The 24395-nt window shown below is 42.8% G+C and overlaps 1 pseudogene; it reads right to left on the bottom strand.

Annotated features, from left to right (window-relative positions):
* Window positions 1-3668: 3668 nt before the first annotated feature.
* On the bottom strand, window positions 3669-22515 carry LOC142853071 (forkhead box protein M1 pseudogene; annotated as a pseudogene).
* Window positions 22516-24395: the final 1880 nt, after the last annotated feature.

Genomic DNA, 24395 nt, shown 5'->3' with positions numbered 1-24395 from the left:
GCATGGTAGGGCAGCTCAGTTGATGGCATGAGACACACGTGGTGGAGACCCCAGAGTTCAGGGCAGGAGCCCGCGGCAGGTGTAACCCCCAAAGCCCTTGCCTTTGTTGCTTCTACCAGTGAGGCTCTATTTCCTGCAGGCTCCACAGGTTCCCAAAAACAGCACCACCAGCGAGGAAGCAAACATTCAAAACTGGCATTTCAGATTCAAGCCACAACTGATGACAGAAGTTTCAACACTTATACCAGCCATGAAATACTTTGGCCTTGGAGTACACCTTCCATCCACATACACAGGGGATGAGTGAGTGCTGGACTTTGGAGTGTTAGGTATTTTCTCGATGGTCCCTTCTTAGAACCAAGTATTGCCTTATGGTAAACTCTGCTGAACTTATCATGACTGGGCCCTATAGGTAGATTGTTGTGAGCCCAGTGCTGGTGCTAGGAATCCTCTGAATGAGCAACCAGTGCTGTTTTTGAGGTAGGATTTCTCTATGTAGCCCTGGCTGCCTCTGCCTCCTGAGTGACCTAGCCTGTGCTCTAACCTGCTGAGCTATCTTCCAGCTACCCTTTTCCTTCTTCTTCTTCTTCTTCTTTTTTTTTTAAGACAGGATTTCCCTGTGTAGCCCTGGCTGTCCTGGAACTTGTTCTGTGTATTGGGCTGGCCTTGAACTTAGAGAGATCCACCTGCCTCTGCCTCCTCAGTGCTGGAATTAAGGAGTGAGCCAACACTGCCCTGACTATTTATTAAACGTAAATACAATGAAATTGTAAGACAACGTGAAACTATTAATACAATGTTGCCTTATTTTTCTGTATCTCAGAGGAATGAGGTGAAATGGGGAAGCAGGGTGTGATGTGCCCGGGTTCTAGCCTCTGCTTCCTCCAGCATGCTAGGCTTCTGGTGGGTATCAGCCCCTCAGCCGGCCCCTATGGGCCCAGCATTCATCTTATTCTCACAAGTGCATTCCCGCAAGTGCAAACACTGTTTAGACGCACGTACAGACTGAGCTTACATCTCGTTCTTATTATGCAGTGTGAGTTGGGACCTTGGGAGGTCCCATGGCAGGTGAGGACCACAGCGGTGACAGAATACAGCATGTAGACAGAGATAAAGGGAATGGAAAGGGTGGAGTGTAGTAATAAGGGCGCGGCAGGGCTGCGTCCCCAACACCCCAGCCGCCTGCTCGGCTAGCTTTTGCCCCGAAATAACAACACACAAACTGTATTCATTTAAACACTGCTTGGCTCATTTCTACCTAGCCTCTTCTAGGCTAACTCTCACACCTGGACTAGCCCATTTCTTATCATCTGTATAGCACCGGTCTTACCGGGAAGATTCTAGCCTAAGTCCATCCTGGGTCGGAGCTTCATAGTGTGCATCTTCCTTGGAGCGGGGAGCATGGCGTCTCTCTGAAGCGTGTGCTCCTGAGAGGAGAGCTGTCGAGTCTGAGCTCACTTCCTCTTCCTCCCGGCAGAAATGATGGAGGAAGGTCATTGGCTAATAAAGGAACTGCCTTGGCCCATTTTATTGGTTAGGACATAGGTAGGTGGAGTAAACAGAACAGAATGCCGGAAGGAAGAGGAAGTGAGGTCAGACTCGACAGCTCTCCTCTCGAGAGCAGACGCCTCAGAGCAGAGACGCCATGCCCAGCTCCCAGGCAGACGCACACTATGAAGCTCTGACCCAGGATGGACAGAGGCTGGAGTCTTCCCAGTAAGCGCACCTTGGGACGCTACACAGATGATTAGAAATGGGCTAAATTAATATGTGAGAATTAGCCTAGTAGAAATGGGCCAAGCAGTGATTAAATGAATACAGTTTGTGTGTTGTTATTTCGGGGCAAAAGCTAGCCAAGCAGGCGGCTGGGGTGTTGGGGACGCAGCCCCGCCGCCGCTTCTTATTACTACAGTGGAGAGAATGGGAGAGACAGAGGAGAGAGAGATGGAGAGAGAATTACCAGAAGGAGGAGAGAAGGGGTGGGCAGAGCTTGTGTCTTACAGGGACAGGGTACTGTCTGCTATGCAGGCAAGTGCGATGCGGGGTGCAGGACATGGCCTGCTCCAGGGTGTGTCTGGATACTAACAATGACAATCTGGTCAAGTCACCTGAAGCCCAACATTGATATCATTTCCTCCATGCCCTGAACTACTTGGTAACTTTCATGATGGAGTACTAGGCAGCTGTAAAAACAATAAGCAACTGATGTAAATGAACCTCCTTGACCAAGTAAATATTCAATAGAAGGAATTTTCTTGAATTTGATTAATACACTGTAGTTATGTAAATGACCACTTTTTCCCTGGAAGACGCATACTTTACAGCTGTATGTAAAAAGACACCAAATGTTAGTCAAACGTGGACCCAAATAAAAGGCTGCAATGGAGATTTACTAGACTGAGTTTCCTGGATGACTGGACTTTCTTATTTTGGGAAAAGAAAGTTTAAAAAAAATTAACTTTATTGTAGAATACTCTTAATTTCTGACAAAAATAAACTATATAGTTGGTTCTCAGGCATATGTCATGTTAGCATCCATGTCCACCAAAGATACAAGAATTTAAATGCACCTGAGCTGGTCATCAAATTTGTTAGAAAAAAAGATTACCATCTGGATATTTCTTCCTTTGAACTTAAGGCTCGGTGTTTGCTCCAGGGAACCCTTCTTTCTGCTTCAAGCTCCCTTTCCATGGCCGCGTCTGAATCCGGGCTCTGGATGCTGACAGACAGGGCAGCCACATTACACTGCAATTCCACACAGCACAAAGTCTCAGCCAGTCCAGAAAAGCCAGGACTGCTTCTGTGTAGCATGTTTGCAGCAGATACTGGGGATGGTACTCCAGGCCTCCTCAGCATCCATCTGCAATCTGCTTTGCCTGCGGGGCTTGCAACGTCACCTTTTCTTTACAAACTTCTTTCTGGAAGTATTGGGGTTTAAGCATCTCTGCCCAGCTCCTAAAGAGCTGTCCTGGACCTGCAGGGTCGCTGAGAGGCTGAAGATGTTATTTTCCACAAAGGGAGACATGCCAGCTATGTAGTTGGGGCAAACATGTTGGTCTCCTGCCTGGCCTTGTGGGAGAGTCGCCGCTGGGGGAAGTGCTGATCCTCGGTCAGAACGGGGTTGTCCTTTGGGAGAAGACAGCAAATATTGCAGTAAGAGAAAATGCTGTCAGGACAGGGACCCTGCTCACACAGCTCCAGTACTGTCTACTGAAGTGTCCCTCAGATCCTCGTCCTGGCAGACAACTGTCTTGCCCACTGTGTGCCAACAAGATTTGTTTGCCAATCAAGCTTACCTCAACTGACAGATGAAAACCTGAAGGAGCATCTTAACTCCACACTCTCAGCTAATGACAAATGGACAGAGAGCTTCATGAAGCTGCCGTCAGTCACACAGAAGTATGCATTAGATGCTCTGAAATGGCCAGAAGGGTTCTAGGCCAAACAAAAGCAGAATGAAAAAGAGCATTGTGTGGGTTTCATGAATGGGGATGAGGTGGCCTTGAATGCACTCTGTGGTGCTGGGTTTATATCCTGGGCTACACTCTTTGCTACTAAAAACCATTCTTGGCTGGGCATGGTGGTACACACCCAAAACCTAGGTATAAGACAGCGGTTGGAAGATCAGGAGTTCAAAGTCATCCTTGGTTATATGGGCAAATTCAAGGTCAGCAAAAACCATTTCCCCTAAAACAAGTGGTATTGTTGATGGCAAATTGTAGCATGGTCATGTAAGAGTAGGGTGGCCTCTCAGAAAGAGTCCTGCCAAGATGTAGATGCTCCCGAGGGCTCCTCAACCTTAACCTGATTCTGCTCCAGGTGACAATTCTCCTTCTCTTCCATCTCCTGCTTGATGCTGTGGGGTCCCAGCCTGTCAGAACCCATCTTCCCAAGCATGCAGCCTGCTGCTTGGCCACTAGCACTCTTTCCTGTCTTCGCCTTAGAAGGGCCTCAGGTGGCTTGGGAACAGGCACACCCTTAGGTGCTGGCTTTGGTCCCAGTATCTCAGTGATCGCTTCTGTCCCCTTAAAATCATTGCTGGTTTGGGCTTGAGACTAGGGAGGGACCAGGAGGGTGAGATGAGGTTCCCCCAGAGCTGATGAGGATAAACCTGTTGGGTCCACTGCTGCCGCTTTCTTTCCCTTTGGCAGTTAGTGCTGTGATGATGCTGGATGCCGGCATTGTTGGGGATGGCCACCACTTGTGTGTTGGGCGCAGTGGGTGCTTGATAATCTTGATTCCAGCTGGAAACTTATAGGAACTGGACTCTGCCACCTCCTGGGAGGCCTGTGCTTGAGTAGGCTCCTGCTGGGCAGGGGGTCTCTTTGCTTCTTCCTCTGATGTTTTGCCTGGGACATTTTGAACAGGAAGGGGCAGCCTCCAACTTTTGAGAATCAGTGGCCACCGGGGGGGGGGGGGCTGGTTCTCATCATGATGCTCTCACTCTCCATTGAGAATCATAAGCACTGACCCTCACATGCCGAGGCTGCTCCATGTGGGGCTGAGGCAGGCCCGGGCGGCAGGTCCAGAGAGACTGCCAGGGTGGGAGCCCAGAGCAGGGTCAAGGGGACCCGGAGCCCCATTATAATTTTCTTGGCTTGTTACCACATGATGCAAAAGTTTCTTTTTTAAATCTTTGCTATTGACATATTTTTTAAAATAAAATTCCAAGGTCTTCAGCACATTTCCGATCAATAATTGATTGCTTTCTGTATTACCTTGTGCTAGAGGCCCTGGCAGACCCATATGGGATCAGATGTGAGAATAGCATATAATTCTGACTTTTGGACAGAATCAAAAGGGATTTGATTCACTTTACTTAAATTTTCCAAATTATATCCTGTCTTTCCTGATTTATTTGCATCAGTATAGAATGTAAGGACTCCAGTTAATTGGTGTGTCCTGTACACTGCAAGGAAGAATCCAGTTAGTTCTCTTTATAAGTTGAATTCTCTTGTTTTTAGGATAGTTGTCAATCTCTCCCAAAAAATTACCACAAGCTCTTTGTCAGGGTTCTCTTTCTTCCCATAATTTGTCAATTTCATCATTATTAAAAGGTAATACAATTTCTGTTCTGTGTAATCCTGCTAATTGATGAAGTCTCAATTTTCATTTTAGAATTAACTGAGACCTTTCCACACATGTTTTTAATTTTTTACTCAGTTTATGTGGTAAAATAGTCCATTCTAAAATAATATCTTCCCTCTGCATTAAAACTTCTGTAAGGGAATGCTTGGAGGCTAATATGACCAGAATGCAGTTAGGCTCTGGATCCACACAATCCACCTGTGCCTCTGTAATTTATCTCTACCGAAGCTAATTCTCTTTCGGATTCATCTGAATGTTCCCTGGAACTATTTAAGTCCTTGTCACAACCCAAGGTTTTGTTTAAATTAATCAGTGCATCAGGTTTTATCCCAATAGTGTATAGACAGGAAATGTCTCCTAGCAATCTTAGAAAGTCATCAACAGTCTGTATTGATCCCCTCTGATTTGCACCTTTTGGGGTCTAATTTTTTGTAAACCTATTTTATAGCCTAAATAATTAACAATCTCTGCTGTATTTTTTTCAGGAGAAATTTGTAATCCCCAACAAGGCAAAATATTCTTTTCTTTACTTCTTTAAACATTTTTTTCTAAAATATCTACATTTGAATCAGATAGCAAGATGTCATTCATGTACTGGTAAACTATAGATTTAGGATATTGCTTATGTATCGTTCATTTCCAATGGCTGCCATACAAGATATTGGCACAGGGTGGAGCTATTTAACATTCCCTGTGGGAGAATCTCCCATTGATACCTCTTAGCAGGCTGAGAATTATTATAAGTAGGCAGTGAAGGCAAACTTTTTCTCTGTCTTTTTCTTGTAAAATTATAGTGAAGAAACAATCTTTTAAATCAATAACTATAAGGGGCCATCCTTTAGGCAAGAGGGAAGACAAAGGAATTCCAGATTGTAGAGAGTCCATTGGCTGATTCAACTTATTAACAGTTCTTAGATCTGTTAGCATTCTCCATTTTTCCACAGTTTTTTTCAATAACGAATACAGGAGAATTACAAGGGCTAGTTGAATTTTAAATACACTTAGCATTTAGTTGCTCTTATACCAGATGCTCTAAAGCCTGCAGTTTCCATACTGTTAAAAACCATTATGCAACCCATACAGGTTTGTGTGTAAACCATTTTAAAGGTAGGGCTGTTAGTGCCTTTGGAAAATTAGCAACTGTTGTGACTTGTTCTTGTACAACCTGAATGGTCCATGCCTGTTCTTTATAATAATATTTTTTCCAGAAACATACGTTAGTTTATGATTTGTTTCTAAGATTAGGGGAATGTTAATCTGAGCATTCTATTGTTGTAACAAATCATGTCTCCACAAATTCATTGCTTAGACACATATGGTTATAATATTCCTCTTTGTCCTTCTAGTCCTATGCATTTGACCCATCTCATGCTCTCTCTCTCTCTCTCTCTCTCTCTCTCTCTCTCTCTCTCTCTCTCTCTTTTTGGTTTTTCGAGACAGGGTTTCTCTGTGGTTTTGGAGCCTGTCCTGGAACTAGCTCTTGTAGACCAGGCTGGTCTCGAACTCACAGAGATCCGCCTGCCTCTGCCTCCCAAGTGCTGGGATTAAAGGCGTGAGCCACCACGGCCCGGCCTCATGCTCTCTTTTACCTGAGATAAAGTTCTAATCCTAACAGCTGAACATTTACCTCCTGAAGAGACCAAATTTGGATGCCAAGGTTTTGGTGAGATTATTGTTGCATCTGCACTTGTGTCTACTGGACCTTCAATGACAATGTCATTTAATCATATGTTTAATTTTGGTCTTTGTTCACTTATAGTTTGCCAAAATACTTGCTTTATGGTTTCTCCTAAATTTTTTGCTCTCATTTTTATAAATGTTCTATTATTTATAGTAATATGATTTCTTATAACTAATGTAAGCTTTAATTGTTCTAGGAAGGAGTTTCCTCTACAATAACAAGAAATGACTTTACCAGATTTGGCTTAGGAGCCTGTGAATGGCACCTCAAGGAGTTTCTCAACTGCACAGGGTTACCTTAAATATCACCTGTTGGCCCGCATTCATTAGTCCAATGCCTGCCTTTGTCACAACTTCTGCATAATTCAGAAGGGAAGGGTGTTCTGAATGGATTATTCTTAGACAAACCATTGTTTCTAGGAATGCCCTGCTTACAATCCCCTTTAAACTGACCTTGTTTGCCATAATTATAACACTTAATTTCAATTTTTCCTAAACCTTTGGAAATCACCTCTCCTATCCAAGCAACATCATAGTCATGAGATTCAATGTAGAGAGTATCTTGGATCCATTCCTTCAAGGGTGCTGGCCCTGCCTTTAAAGACTTAATTATTCTTTTGCATTGAGAATTAGCATTTTCAAAAGCCAGAGATTCAATTATTATTTGTCTAGTTTCTGAATGTGGTATCCTTCTATTTACCTGTCAAGTCAATCTTTGTAAGAAATCTGTGAAGGTTTCCTTTGGGCCCTGTATAACTTTATTAAATGACTCAATTTTCTTTTCTACTTCTCCAATTCTGTTCCAAGCACTCAAAGTTGCTGCATGGCATAAACCTGGGGTGTGGTCATCATATATAGATTGTCTTTCTATAGTAGCATAATCTCCTTCTCTAAGAAGTTGATCTTGGGAGATTTCCACATCTTTACCTTTACTCCATTGTTCGATAGTCTTAGCCTCTTCTCTGAACCACATATTCCATTGTAATTGTGGAACAGGCTCTAAACAGCTTTAACCAAGTCTATCCAGTCTTTAGAGATAATTCTATTACAAACTGACCATGACTTTAACATCTACTTCACAAAAGGTGAGTGCATGCCATATGTGACTATCACTTCTTCAAATCTCCCTAAATCTAACATTTGCACCCAAGTCCAATGATCTCTTTCAGAGCATCTGTCATTTGGCAGTAGCTGTAAGGTTACTGGATAAATTAAGGTTAGTTGTTTGAAAACTTTAGGCTGTTCTTCACTAATCCTATATAATACAATGCTAAAATTGGTTCTCCTTTAAGTTCCTCTTCTAAATTTGAATATCTCTATGACATGTTATTAAAACATCTTAAATGTCACATTCTGTACATCTCTGAAGTGTTTGAAGACAACATGTCTATTTAAAATAATTCTGTTTGACCTTGAAAACATAGCAAATATGACTACAAGTTTAATTCTCACAGGTGATTAGTTACTAATCTGCATTTCCTTTTTTCCTAAACAGTTGGTAATAATAACTTTCACAAATTAGAAATTTGCTTTACATTGTTAAATGACATGAATAGGTAAAATACCTTGAACAGATTAGAAATGTAAGTGCAATTTGCTTTAACAAGACTAATCTTAAATGTGTATCAATATTCAAAATTTGTATACAATATACAAAATTCCAACCCAATGTTAAATACTTAAAACTAGTATTTGCTTTTTAAAAGCAGAACCAATCTACTTCAGAGAAGATGATGGACAATGAAGAAACTCCATACAAAGTTTACTTTCTTTCAATCAAAAGTAAGCCACTGAGCAAGAAAATGCCATTGCCTCAACTGCTGGCCATATGCTGTCCTAATTGGACAAGCAGGACACAAAAGAGAGTGACTGCCAAATCTTGTCAAGACAAGGCAGAACAGTCCTTAAAATATCCTGCTTCATAAAAAATTCTGTCAAATATTCTAGACCTTTAAGCTGAAGATGGATGCCCCAACGTTGCAGAGGAACTTGGGATGACCGTCCAGGCAGATAACTGTTTCTGGGGTTTTTTTTATTGCTTTATAAATAATACCATTCAAAATTTCCACTTCCTCTCCTCCTCCCACTCCTCCATTCACTCTCCCCCTCCCTCTTCAGTCCTAAGAGAAGGCAGGGTACCCTGCCCTGTGGGAAGTCCAAGGCCATCCCCCCTCCATCCAGGCCTAGGAAGGTATGCATCCAAACAGACTAGGATCCCAAAAAAGCCAGTACATGTAGTAGAGACAAATCCCAGTGCCATTATCATTGGTTTCTCAGTCAGCCCCCATTGTCAACCAATGTCTGGTTTGATCCCATGCTCGTTCAGTCCCAGTCCAGCTGACTTTAATGAGCTCCTATTAGATCAGGAACACTGTCTCTGTGGGTGTCTCTGTGGGCGGTCCTGACTTCCTTGCTCATCTTCTCCCTCCTTCTGCTCTTCAACTGGACCTTGGGAGCTCAATCCAGTACTCCCATGTGGGTCTCTGTCTCTATCTCCATCTGTTGCCAGATGAAGGTTCTATGGTAATATTCAAGATATTCATCAGTGTGACTATGGGACAAGGCCAGTTCAGGCACCCTCTCCTCTACTGCCCAAGAACCTAGCTGGGGACATCCCTGATGTGGCAGGGTCTTCTTTTTTGTGTTGATTTCATTGGTTAATAAAGAAACTGCCTTGGCACATTTGATAGGCCAGCCCTTAGGTGGGTGGAGTAGACAGAACACAATGCTGGGAAGAAGGGAAGCGAGGCAAATGCTAGGCCTCTCCTCTCCAGAGCAGACACGATGAAGCTCTGACCCAAGACGGACGTAGGCTAAAATCTTCCTGGAAAGGCCACCACCTCGTGGTGCTACACAGATTACTAGATATGGGTTAAACAAATATGTAAGAGTAAGCCAGAAAGAGGCTGAAACTAATGGGCCAGGTAGTGTTTAAATGAATACAATTTGTGTGCTGTTATTTCGGGTGTAAAGTTAGCTGTGTGGGACAAAAAGCAGGCCTGCCCACAGCTCCGTCTACACATCCCCATGGACACCTGGGAACCCCTCTAGAGATAAGTCTCTTGCCAACCTTAAAATGGCTCCCTTAATTAAGATATCTTCTTCCCTGCTCCCATATCTGCCCTTCTTCCATCTCAACCATCCCACTCCCCCAAGCTCTCCCCAATCCTCCCCTTCTCCCTTCTCTCTCCCCCTCTCCCCTTCCCTCCACCCCACCCCCACCCTCATGCTCTCAACTTTTGCCATACTATAAAAGCATTTGTTCAACTATGTTCATAGCAGCATTATTTGTAATAGCCAGAACCCGGAAACACCCTAGATGCCCCACAACGGAAGAATGGATAAAGAAAGTGTGACACATACACACATTAGAGTGGTAAAAAAAAATGAACTCTTGAATTTTGCATGCAAATAGAAATAGAAAACACTATCCTGGGTGAGATAACCCATACCCAAAAATACGAATATGGTATGTACTCACTCATTAGTGGACTCTAGCCATAAATAAAGGACATTGAGCCTATAGTTCGTGATCCTAGAGAAGCTAAATAATAAGGTAAACCCAAAGAAAAACATATATAGATTCTCCTGGAAATTGGAAGCAGACAAGATCACCAGGCAAAAGCAGTTTCTATTATTTCTCACATGTTTTAGAAGTGGCTTGCTTGCACTTCCTGCTTATTCAGTTAATATTATTTCTTTCTCAGGTCTCTGAGGTAGTTGAAAACTAAATGGCTATAATTTTCCTTGTTTACAAGACTCAGAAAGGAAATTCACTAAAGAAGTGCAAAATGTATAAGGTTGAGAGATATCAAAAGATAGTTTTAGATGATAATGCAAGTTATGATAGGAATTATACACACAAGACTTTTGACTCACCAAGGTAGGATAGATAATGAAGCATTTCTCTGAATTTTTCAAATGCAAATGGATGAGACATTGTTGATGTACTTATTGGCTGCATATATTGTATATAGTTATTGTACTTATTGTATATTGTTTTTTATATTAGTTATAACCTTTTTATATTAGAAAAAGGAGAAATGTAGTGATATTTTATTTGTATTTTAATAAATAAAACTTCCCTGAAGATCAGATTGCAGAGGTAAGCCAGTAGAGGCCAGGAGTGATATGGCTGGGCAGAGAGAGGAATATAAGGCAGGAGGAGACAGGAGCTCAGTGCAGTCTGAGGTTTGGTGGAGAGCACCGCAGTCTGCAGTCACAGGACAGGATCACTCCTTTGTTTGTCTGAGCCCTGGTAAGGTAAGAACTCTCTAGTGACTTGGTTGCTTTGCTCTTCTGATCTTCAGTTTGAACCCCAATACCTGTCTCTGGATTTTGATTAGCTGTGCTACAAGGAGTGGTCAGTCAGCTGACTGTCCATCAGAGGGAACATCTCCTATGTGCCAAATACCTTGCAAAATCCCCATGACTTACACTCCTAGTTCCTTACAACAAATCTTTCTACTTAAAGACATTTTTAAAGAACTAAGAAGGCAACTAACTGTTAATACCTGCAGATCACAGAGAGAAGGCATCTAGATGTGAACCCGTGCACTCTGCGTTCAGACATAAAACAGCCATGACAAACAATGAATCCCCATGACTCCATCACCCAGCTTGACTCTCAGCTCACAGCCACTGTGTTTCATCTCTACCTATGACACTTGGGAGCAAATCCCAGACCTCTCTCCTTCTACACAGACAAGCGTGTGTCATTGGAGAACAAGTGATCTCTGTCCCAGAACCCACATCCTGAACTCTAGGCTCCTTGGAAATGTGATTGGAAAGACAGGTCACTAGTAACCTGTGCCAGGGATTTCCGTGTGGTGGAGACAGCAGGTAGACCACAGGGAACACTGAGATGGAAGGGAAGGGTTCTCTTCTGAGGAGCCATCAGCAGGGACAGGAACAGAAAGACCCTGGTCCAGACCCTCAGTCATGTACTTGAAGCAGCCATGAGATGTAGCCCCGGGCCTCTCAGATCAGCATGCCATTCACTGCCAGCATGTGCAGCCCCATCTGAAGAAGAGCATTCTGCAACCAACAAGTTAATGAAAGACAGAAACCAACTTCCTTAATATTAATTTGTCAATAATTTTGTACACAGTTATGGAAATCTCACTTTCTTATTTAGTTTATAATCCTTGACTATGTTTGAGAACCCCTGAGAGGCCTGGCTGGGACTATGGGGATCTGGTTACTAGGCAACTGCAAGAACAGAGCCTGGTCGCACTGGCAAATCCTCTAAACAGAGATTTTTTTTTCCCATTGGGGAAAATATTTTCATTTTTGGTCCATTAAGTCCTGCTTACTTTCTCCAGAGCCCCAAACATTCCAAAGATAAATGAAAAACATATTAAGACTTAGGAAGCAAAGCTTAGGTATGGTGGTGCACGCCTTTGATCCCAGCACTCAGGAGGCAGAGGCAAGAGAATCTCTGAGTTCAAAGCCAGTCTGCCAGTCTGGTCTTTAAAACAAGTTCCAGGACAGCCAGGGCTACACAGAGAAACCGTGTCTCAACCTCCCCCTAACACACCGTGTGTGTGTGTGTGTGTGTGTGTGTGTGTGTGTGTGTGTGTGTGTGTGTCGAGGGCCATAAAGACGGCTGATTGGGTAAGGGTGTTTGTCACTAAACCTGACAACTTGAGTTTGATCCCTGGCATCCACAAGGTGAACAGAAAGAGGTGACTCCTGCAAGTTATCCAGACCTTCACATACACTGTGGGACATGAATATTAACACACTAAATAAGTATATAAGATTTTGTCTGCATGTATGCCTGCAGACCAGGAGAAAGCATCAGATTGTGAACGACCATGTGGGTGCTGAGAATTGGATTCAGGTCCTCTGGAAGAGCTGCCAGTACTCTTAAACCCTGAGCCATGTCTTCAGCCCCTAAATATTCTTTTTTGTTGTTGTTGTTGTTGTTTGAGATAGGAATTCTCTGTATAGCTTTGGAACCTGTCCTGGAACTTGCTTTGTAGACCAGACTGGCCTCGAACTCACAGAGATCTGCCTACCTCTGCTGCTGAGTGCCATCACCACCCAGCAGGGTTATGAGTCCTTGGCATCAAAATTTCTAACACTTGAACCCAGAGATCCCTATATGCCATTGTTATATCAGGCACCTTATTTTACCCTTTAATATGTGTGTATGTGTGTGTGCGTGCATGTGTGTGTGTGTGCGTGTATGTGTATGTGTGTGTGCATGTGTGTGTGTGCATGTGTGTGTGTGCATGCATGTGTGTGTGTGCGTGCATGTGTATGTGTGTGTGTGTGCATGTGTGTGTGTGTGCATGTGTGTGTGCATGTGTATGTGTGTGCACTGTGAGGCTGGGTCTCTCTATGTCACCTTGGTTATTCTAGAGCTCACTAGGTAGACCAGACTTGCCTTGAACTCACAGACAACTGCCTGTCTCTGCCTCCTGAGTGGGCATTAAAGTTGTGCTTCACCAAAGCCAGCACAATTCTCATGACAGACATCATTATAAGAACATTATCTCAGTGCAAAGCAGGGATAGTATGATAAGACAATGATACAGGTGAGCAAGCTGATTCAGAAAATGTGAACTAACACAACCACCAAGTTCCAGAGCCTGCACTGAATGATCTAGTTGTGTCTAATTCCTCTGTCTGTCCTGTTGCCTCTACACTTTGTTTGATGTGGGATTTCCCTCTGTATGCTGTGAATACCATTGGTTAATAAACTGTCTTAGGCCTGCGCAATGCAGAACTTAGGTAGGTGGAGGAAATTAAACTGAATGCTGGGAGAAAGAAGGTGGAGTCAAGGAGAAGCATGTAGCCCTGCCAGAAACAGATGCAGGAACTTTACCCGGTAAACCACAGCCACGTGGCGATACACAGATTAATGGAGATGGGCTAGTATAGGACGTAAGAGTTAGCCAGAAATACGCTTATGCTATTGACCAAAGGAGGCTCCCACAGTTATTGTTTTCTCCTCTCACTTACTCTATGCTTTGCTCCAAACCATTTTCTCTGCTTCTGATGGTTAATTAGTGACCTTATACATACTTTCTTTCTGGTTTATGTACCATTTTTCCATACTTTTTCTATCAAGAGTCTAGTGTATCTTTCAAATGCTGATAGTTTTGGAGAACTCACATATATAATGCACATGCTAAAGGGACAGTTGTCAGCTTGGAGGTGGTGTTCACTTACTTGCACTTTTCCTTGATATTTGTTATTTAACTTAGCTATCAAACTCATGATTCTCCTTTCGCACAATTATGTATAATTCTATGGTTTCTAGACCCTAGACATCTACCTCAAACTAAAAAAATGAATACCATGAATACCAAATAAATGTGCTTCCTGCCTGCTTGCCATTCCTATCTCTATGTGTTTGGGAGAGGAGGGAAATTGAGACAGTTTTCTATATAACCTCAGCCTGGACTGGAATTCCAGAGCTTATTGCTCAGACTTCCAAGTGGTGAGTATGCAGTCATCCAACACCATATTGGACTATGTACTTTCTACTTAACAACATGAATATTAAACACACACACACACCACAGATAGCTCAGCAGTTAAGAGCATTGGATGCTCCTTCAGATCACCTTATTTGACTGGATGTTGGCTCACCACTGTCTGTAATTCTAGTTGTAGGAGATACAACTCCCTCTTTCGGCTCTTGAAGAAATTGCATACACCTGGGACAGGCATACATGAAGGCAAAACACTCACATACATAAAAATGAAAATAAATCTAGGAAGCTGGAGATGGCTCAATGGTTAAGAGCACTGACTCCTCTTCCAGAGGTCATGAGTTCAATTCCCAGCACCTGCGTGGTAACTCACAACCACGGAATCTGATGCCCTCTGCTGGTGTGCAGAAATACATGTTGTCTTAGTTAGGGTTTCTATTGCTGTGAAGAGACATCATGAGCACAGGCAGCGCTTATAAAGGAAAACATTTAATGGGGCTGGCTTATGGTTCAGAGGTTTAGTCCATTGTCATCATGGCAGGAAGCACAGCAGTGTGCAAGCATACATGGTGCTAGAGAAGGAGCCAAGAGTCCTACATACGGACTGTCAGGCAGCAGGAAGAGAGAGTGACACTGGACCTGGCTTGAGATTCTGAAACATTAAAGCCCACCCCTGTGACACACTTCCTAATGTCATAAACCTCCTAATAGTATCATTTCCTATAAGTCTATGGGGGCCACTTTCATTGAAACCACCACACACATAAACAAAACACCCATGTACATAAAATACATGAATAAATAAACCTATATAAAGGTAACACTAAAAAAAAATCTAAACAAAATTTAAGACAGGCTCTCACTATGCAACATTAAAAAAATCTAAACAAAATTTAAGACAGGGTCTCACTGTGTAGCCCTGTCTGGCCTAGAACTTCCTATGTCAACCAGGTTGGCATTGAACTCACAGAGACCTGCCCGCCTCTGCCTCCTAAGTGCTAGGGTTAAAATTATTTGTCACCAAGCCCAGCTAAATACAAGCTAGATGTATATACATATAATAGCATATAAACAGTATTCAGCAAGAGTATATATGTCAGATATGACCCTAGACATTATCTTTTTATCCTTCCATATAAATATTTTTGGCAAAGAAATGTTTAAGACTGAAAATTATTTCTTAAAATGAAGAGATGTTGGTTAAAGAGTGTGTGATGGTTTGAATAGGAACGGCCCCCAAGGGCTCATATGTTTGTTTGCTTGGTCATTCTGGAGTGACACTACACGAGAGAAATTAGAAAGTGTGGCCTTTTTGGAGGCTGTGTGTCACTCAGGAGACGGGGGCTTTGGGGTTTCAAAAGCCCACACCAGGTCAGTGATGTTCTCTCTTGCAGATGGCTGTGGATCTGGGGGTAGAACTCCCAACTTTTCTAGGGCCGTCTGCCTGCATGCTGCCATGCTGCCCCCCATGACTGCAATGGACTGCACCTCTGAAACTGCTCGCAAGCCCCAATTAAATGCTGTCCTTTAAGCATTGGAGTTAAGCAATAAGAATTGCTGCGGTCATGGTGTCTCTTCACAACAATAGAACCCTGACTAAGATGGTACAAAAGTTCAGTTATTTGGGAAGAATAAATTTAGAAGTCTAATGAACATCATTGTTACTGTAGTTAAAAGTACTCAACTGTATATGTGAAATTTGATGATAGATTTTATTTTATTTATATTTGGGTGCTTTAGAAACCTCTCTCTATTATACAGCTCTGGCTGTCCTGGAACTCATTAAGTAGACCAGGCTGACCTAGAACTCACAAAGAGCCAGCTGCTCTGTCTCCTGAGTGCTGGGGATTAAAGGCTTGTGCCACTATGCCTAGCACACTTTTTAATAATCGGTAACTAATTGCTTATCTTCAGTTTAAACATACCCACAGTTCCTAATGAAATAGAAGCAGCAATTAAAATTTTCCCAAGGCAAAAAAAAAACCCAAACCAAAACAGGATGGTTAGTACAGATTTTTACTAGACTTTAAAAGAGGTAATGTCAATACTCCTCAAATTTTCCCACAAAATAGAAACAGAGGCGATGCTGCCCAACTCTTTTCCTAGGTCACAGTTGATACCTAAACTACGTGAAGATCCAAAAAAGAAAGATAGTTACAGACAAATTTCCCTTTTGAACATAGACACAAACATACTTAATAAAATACTTGTAAACCTAATCCAAGAACACATCAAATATATATATATATATATATATATATATATATATATATATATTCCACTATAATCAAGTAGGCTTCATCCCAGAGATGCAGAGATGGTTCAACATAGGTAAACAAATAAATGTGATCCACCATATAAACAAACAAAACAAAAACCACATGGTCATCTCATTAGATGCAGAAAAGGCCTTGGACAAAATCCAACAAAAATATCTCCATAATAAAAGTAACAGAGAGATTAGGTGCACAGGAGACATGCCTCAACACAATAAAGGAAGTTTATAGCAAGCCCATAGCCAACATCAACTTAAGTAGAGATAAACTCAAAGCAATTCCACCAAAATCAGGAACAAGACCATGTTGTTCACTTTGTCTCTCCAAACCTATTCAATACAGTACTTAAAGTCTTAGCTACAGCAATAAAATAACTGAAGGAGATCAAGGGGGTACAAATTGGAAAAAAAGGCAAAGTATTTTTTTTTTGCAGATGATATGATAGTATATTTAAGCGACTCTAAAAATCCCACCAGGGAACTCACTAGCTGATAAACATGTTTATCAAAGTATCTGGATACAAAGTTAACTCCCAGAAATCAGTAGCCCCCTTATATGCAAATGACAAAGAGACTGAGAAAGAAATCAGCAAAACATTTTCATCATAGCCTCAAGTAATATAAAATAGCTTGTGATTACCCTAAACAAGCAAATGGGAGACCTGTATAATTAGTACAATTACAAACTTTAGGACATTGAAGAAAGAAATTGAAGAAGATATCACAAGACAGGAAGATCTTTCATGTTCATGGATCAATAGGCTTAATATAGTAAAAATGGCCATCTCACCAAAAGAAGCCTACAGATTCAATGCAATCACCATCAAAGCTCCAACACAACTTTTCACATTCTTGAAAGGACAATTTTCAGCTTCATTTAGAAACATGAAAATCCCAGAATAGCTCAAGCAATCCTGAGCACTGAAATAACTACAGGAGGCCTCACCATTCCTGATCTCAAGTTGTCCTACAACGCAATGGTAATAAAGACCACACAGTATTGGCATAAAAACAGTTTGATCAATGGAATCAATCAAAGACCCAGACATAAATGCACACACCTGTGGACATCTGATTTTTAATAAAGAAGCTGGAAATATACACTGGAAAACAGACAGCATCTGTAACAAATTGTGCTGGTCAAACCAGACAGCTGCATATAGAAGAATGCAAATAGATCCATACTTACCACCCTGCACAAAACTCAATTCCAGATGGATCAAAGACTTACAATAAGGCCAAATACACTGTATATGATAGTAGAGAAAGTGGAGAGTCGTCTTGAACTTATTGGCACAGGAGATGACTTTCTGAACAGAACACCAATACCATAGGCACTAAGATAAAATTCAAACATGGGGCCTCATGAAACTGAAAATATCAGCCGGGTGGTGGTGGTGCACGCCTTTAATCCTAGCACCAATTAGGGAGCTGACAGAGAAACCCTGTCTCGAACCCCACCCCCCAAAAAAATCCTCTGCAGCAAAGAACACCATCATTCGAAATGGCAGCCTATATAATGGGAAAAGATTTTTTTTTACAAACTACACATCTGCTACATGGCTAATATCCAAAATATATAAAGAATTCAAAAACCTGGACATCAGGAAAACAAGTTTACCAATTAAAAAATGGAGTATAGATCTAAAGAGAGAATTCTCAAGAGGAAACTCAAATGGTTGAGAAAAACTTAGAGAAATGTTTAAGATCTTTAGTCATCAGGGAAATGTAAATCAAAATACTTGGAGATTTTATCCTACATCCGTCAGAGTGGCCAAGATCAATAAAACAAATGACAGCTCATATTGCCGAGGCTGTGGAGTAAGAGGAACACTCCTCCATTGATGGGGGAGTACAAACATATACAGCCACTATGGAAATCAGTGTAGTGGTTCCTCAGGAAGCTGGGAACAGATCTACTTCAAGATTCAGCTATGCTATTCTTGGGCATATAATCAAAGAACTCTTCATTCTACTACAGACACATGTTCAACCATGTTCATTGCTGCTCTATTCACGATGGCCAGAAATTGGAAGCAACCTACATGTTCATCAATAGGTGGATGGATAAAGAAAATGTGGTAAATTACATAATCGAATATTGCTCAGCAATTAAAAAATGAAATAATGAAATTTGCAGATAAATGGATGGAGCTAGAAAAAAATGGGTCTTCAGTGAGGTAACTCAGACCCAGAAACACAAATGTGGTATGTATTCACTTATATGTGGATGTTAGCTGTTAAGTCATTGATAAGGAAGCTACAATGTAAATAATCACAGACATTATATATATTATGTATATGCATATGTACGTATACCTATCTATACACATATGTATATAATCTGTATGTGTCTATCTATATATGAGTATATATCGATATACATAAATATGTGCACATATATAGGTATATATAGATTACACTATATATGTATAGAATAAGGGACTATGGGACTAGGGATGGATCCCCTTAGGAAGAGGAAATAGAATACACATTCATCAATGCATGGGGTGTGGGGAGACTGGTATGTATGGGAGGATAAAACAGGGAGCAGGTGGGACAAGGGGCAAGGGAGGAAACATGGGGAGGGACATCTAAAACTAAGGGCCATTGGAGAGGTTTATGAAAACCTAATACAGTAGATGCTTCCTATAATATATACATATATGTAATCAATTCCAATGAAATTGTCACATAAGAAGGGAGACAGAGTCCCAGCTCGACATCTCTCATCACCAAATGAAGTTTTCAGTACTGGAAATCAGTTACATTTAATTGAGTTGTTGGCCAAAGGGGTTGTACGGGAACTCCCAAACAACACTGGCTATTGACAAGGCTATTGCTTGCTCTCCAAAAGGCCTTATTGTTGAAGCCAACACCGACCTACACAAGCTCACTGAACATGGAGAAGTCACGTGCCTCCCTAGTGCCTTGACCCCTGCTGACTAATGCTCATGATATGCCAGTGACCATTGTCAAAGGAGCAGCACATAATAACTAATATTCAAGATGTCAACCTAACAGAATAAAATTCACTGATGAGAAACCTCGTCAGGCAAAGCCATAGAGCAAAGACTCCAGAATATCTTATGCTTCTGTCTCTTACTCCACGTGTGTTATTTCAGGGGCTGGAGAAATGGCTCAGTGGTTAAAAGCACTGCCTGCTCTTCCAAAGGTCCTGAGTTCAATTCCCCGCAACCACATGGTGGCTCACAACCATCCGCAAGGAGATCTGGTGCCCTCTTCTGGCCTACAGGCACACATTCAAACAGGATACTGACAATACTGTATACATAATAAATAAATAAATAAATCTTTAAAAAAAATAAATAAATCTTTTTTTAAAAAAAGAACTACCTCTCTAGATAGTTAACAAAATGATTCTTTGCAGCTGCAAGCTACAAACCACCAATTAGGGAGCTGGCTGAGAAAAAAAAATGCTCCTTTCTTGCTATGTGACAAGTTATTTAGATTTATAGCATGTGAGCTGTTTTTAATCATTTACTTAAGAAATGAAATGCGACCTTTTGTGTGACTCCTGTATTGTCTGAAAGATTTTGTGAGTATTTACACTGTAAAGAACAAAGAAAGATGAGAACACCATGAGAGAAGGAGTTATAATGGGCTAGAAGGATAACATCAGGTATGAGAGAATTCAAAGGGAAACATAAGAGGAAAGATAGAGTCAGAATGAGAGAATAGAGAACATCACGAGAAAAACATGAGAGAATCAAGAAGGAATCCCTCAGGAAAATGTACGAGTGGTTTTTTTCTTCCTTAACCCCCTCAGATAAAATGTCTTAGTTTGCACCACACTGTGGACTTTCCCTTTGAGCCTTTCTGCAGCCTGGAAGCTGGTTCTCCCAGGCAGCGTTAACTGTACTGTGCAAGCTAATAGAAGAGAAAGGTAAATAACAACACAGCTATTATACCCTTTGACCTACAGTGTTGTCCCGCCTTCAAGATATGCTGGTACAATAGTGGCCCAAAGCTTGTGGGAGGAACCAACCAAGATCTGATTTAAGGTGGACTCCACTGGCACTCCTTGGGTGGCCAAGAACCTGAGACTAGCTAGATAGTCCATGGACCTACAGGAAAACCAAATACTACTGTCTGCTAAAGGAATGTAGCAATAAAATGACTCCTAAAGGCATTCTGATATTCATAGATCAGTGCCTTGCTCTGCCGTTGTCAGAGAAGTCTCCTCTTGCAGCAGATAGGAACAAATACAGAGACTGCAACTGGACAAGTGCAAAGCATGAGAGACTTTGGAAAATCCCTAAGTACAGCCATAAAAGGGACGTCTCCGTCAAATCTCTCCCCTCAGGGCTCAGGGAACTCCAAAGAGAGGTGGAAAGTGTAAGATCCAAAGGGGAGAGAGGACAGCAAGAGACAAGGCCTTCTAAACCAGCGGTTTTCAGCCTGTGTATTGAGACCCCTTTGGGGCGGGGGACCATTGGAAAACATAGATACTTATATTATGATTCATTTTTGTCTTTTCCAAGAGCTGAAGACCGAACCCAGGGCCTTGTGCTTGCTAGGCCTGTGTGTTTTCTACTGAGAGACAGAAAGGATGTGGATCAGATGGGATAGGAGAAGGGGAAGAATTGATAAAAGTCAGGGGGAGAGGAAACAATAATTATAATATATTGTATGAAAAAAAATCTATTTTCAGTAAAAGAAACATTGCTTACCTTTTATTACTACTATTTATTTGAGGCATGGTCTTATGTAGCCTAGGCTGTTCTTGAATGAGATATGTAATTAAGAACGTCCTTGAACTTCTGGTTGTCCCAGTTATACCTCCCAAGTATTGGCATTATAGGTGTGTGCCATCATGCGCAGTTATGTGCAGTTCTAGGAACTTAACCCAGGGCCTCTTCACACCAAACACTCCTACCAACTAAGCCGTATCCTTAGCCCCTCAATTTTTGCATTGGTGTATTATCTCACCCAGGGCCTTCTACAGGCCAGAAAAGTTATGCACCACTAAACTACATCCTCACTAGACCTTAAATACCTCTCTCACATACACAGTAAATATAAGAGATGATGGTGAAAGGTTTGTAGTAGTCATTTCACAATATATCTGCATTTCTAAACATCACATTATACACCTTGAATAAACATATTTTCCTTCTTTCTGTGCTGGGGATTGACTATGCTCAGCAAGAGTGCTCTACCACTGAGCTAAACCCCTAGTTCATCTGTCAATTATACCTCCATAAAAGTAGAAAAAGTAGATTTTTTCACTACTAAAACACATTTATTTTTTAAAAATGCAGGATTAGGGCCCAGTGAATGAAGGACACTCACATGCCTGCCCAGGGTCACTTGCTTGCTCTGGGCAGGGAGGAGGAACCATTGGCACCATTATATATATATATTGGTGTATGAAAGAGAGGGAGGGAGAGAGAGGCGGGGGAGGAAGGGAGGGAGGAAGAGAGGGGCAGAATGGCTCATGTCCTGTGAAGAGAGGCAGATCTGAAGAGGCAAAGGCAGTAAGGAACAAGTTGATGTGGGTAACCTGCTTGCCCATTGGACCATGTTGACGTCTGGGTCTGGGCTTCTGCCAAGGACCATGTCTTGGTCAATGGCCCTGCTACAGCTGTGGTCTGTGTTGATGTCTGTGGTTCCTATTATAACTGAAGGAAGTGAGGATACCCAGAGTCTGGGGTGCCACATTGATGCCCAAGAGCCATGCCACTGCAGGGGCCACCCTGAACTACCAGAGGCCATGGAGGCTTCTAGGCCTGAGCTGCAGCTGAGGGTCATGTCTAGGTTCACAGTCTTACCGCAGCCAGGGTACGTGTTGATATCCACTGTGCCTGTTGCCACTGAGGGTCTGGGCCACCACCTGGGGCCATGTTGGTATCCAAGGGCCACCCTGCCACTGGAGCACTGCTGATCTGAGAGACCTGCACTGCCACCTAGGGCCATGGTGACATCCTGGCCCAGGCTGCTGCCAGGAACCATGTTTGGGTCCATGGTCCCTGCTCCATTGGGGTCTGTGTTGATGTCCATGGCCCATGTTGCCACCAAAGGCCACAAGGATGCCTGAAGGAGCAAAACAAACTCCATTTTGAGAAAGAACTCCATTTTAGACAGGGCCTAACCAGGGGGCTGAATGCAGCCCAGGAAAGCCATAAACATTCCCTAAAACTGTGTCTGCCCTGGTCAGTGTGACCCACCAGGGTACATCTGTTTACATCTGCTTCTTTCAAATGTCCTTGTAGGTACCTGATTAGCCACTGTTTGCCCCTGTGGTTAGCACAGGGTCAGCAGATGTCCGGAGGACGTATCCTGGGGGGCTGTTGCTGTCTCCCTTAGATACTAACAGCCTATTAGTGTAGTAGAAGGGGAGCGGGCCTGCTTTTCGTCCCGCCAGGCTCCCGCACGGCTCGCTTTACACCTGAAATAACAATACACAAACTATTCATTTAAACACTGCCTGGCCCATTATATCTAGCCTCTTATTGGCTAACTCTCACATCTTGTTTTAACCCATATCTAGTAATCTGTATCACGAGGTGGTGGCTTAACGGGAAAGATTCTAGTCTACCTCCATCGCGAGTTGGAGCTTCATGGCTACTGCCTCACTGCCTTCTTCCTCCCAGAATTCTGTTCTGTCTGCTCCACCTATCTATATCCTGCCCTATCAAAAAAAGCCAATGCAGTTTCTTTATTAACCAATGAAAGTAACACATAGACAGATGACCCACCTACATCATATCAGGAGCTAACAGCTCAGCTATACCTCACCTTTAGCCAGTTGTGATATAGGATAAGGAATTTTGTATTTTGCGGTTTTTGTCAATAGTAGACGGGGTGCTTCTCCCTCCATCTGTTGTGTCAGACTGTGAGGCAGAGGACCCATGCTAGCCCGTACTTAATAAACGAAACCTTGCTTTTGCATTTGGAAGTGTGGCTCCATGGTGGTCTTATTGGGGTCCTTAGACTCAGGCACAACAATGCCAGATTTTGGGGTTGCCACCTGTGGCCATGTTGGGGTCCCAGGAATGTGTAGCTGCTGGGGTCATGCCGATCTGAGTGGCCTGTGTTGCTGGACCTGTGGTGTCATCTGGGTCCCTAGCTACTGCTGAAGACCATGTCTGGGTCCACGGCCCTACCGCAGCCAGGGCTTACATTGATGTCCATGGCTTCTCTTACCACTGAGTGCAGTGCAAATGCCCGGGGTCTAGGCAGACATCTGAGGCCATGGTGGTGACCGAAGGTCATGCTGCAACCAGGGCCATACAGGATGTGGGTGGCCTGAGCTTCCTACCTGATGTCATCTGGTCCTGAGTTGCTGCCGATGGCTATGTCTGTGGCCCTACCATATCCAGGGTCCGAGATGATTTCTCTAACTTGTTGCCACCAAAGACTGTGAAGATGCCCAGGGGTCTGGGTTAACACTTTGGGCCACATTGGTACCTGAGGGTCAGGCTGCCACAGGGGCCCTACAGATGGGGGCGCTGCACTGCCACTCAGGACCATAGAGCTGTCTGGGCCCAAGCTGTGGCCAGGGTTCACGTCTTGGTTCGTGGCCCTACTGTGGTTCCTGTTACCATTGAAGGTTGTGTGGCTACCTGGGATCTGGGCTGCTACCTGGGGCCTTGTTGGAGTCCGGGGACTGTTATACCTACATTATGGGGACCCTCAAAAGACCACCACAGAGACTGAACCCTGTTTGTAAAAGCAATGAGCCTTTATTCAAGTTTGAACTTGAACTCTCTGTGTGTCCAATGCATTGGCGTGATCAGAGAGCCTCGAGCTCAGTTGGGGTGTTTTTTGTTTTTTTTTAAATAGCAGATGTTGGGGTGAGGGATTTCAAGGATTCAGTACCCCTGATCGGCTGACATTTGTCTAGAAGTGCCCTGGTAAAAGGGGATGGGTGTGTGTTG

This window comes from Microtus pennsylvanicus, chromosome 6 (genome assembly GCF_037038515.1).
Source record: "Microtus pennsylvanicus isolate mMicPen1 chromosome 6, mMicPen1.hap1, whole genome shotgun sequence".
Lineage (NCBI taxonomy): Eukaryota > Metazoa > Chordata > Mammalia > Rodentia > Cricetidae > Microtus > Microtus pennsylvanicus.
The sequence above is the reverse complement of the archived record's forward strand: the minus strand, read 5'-3'. Positions and strand labels throughout refer to the sequence as shown.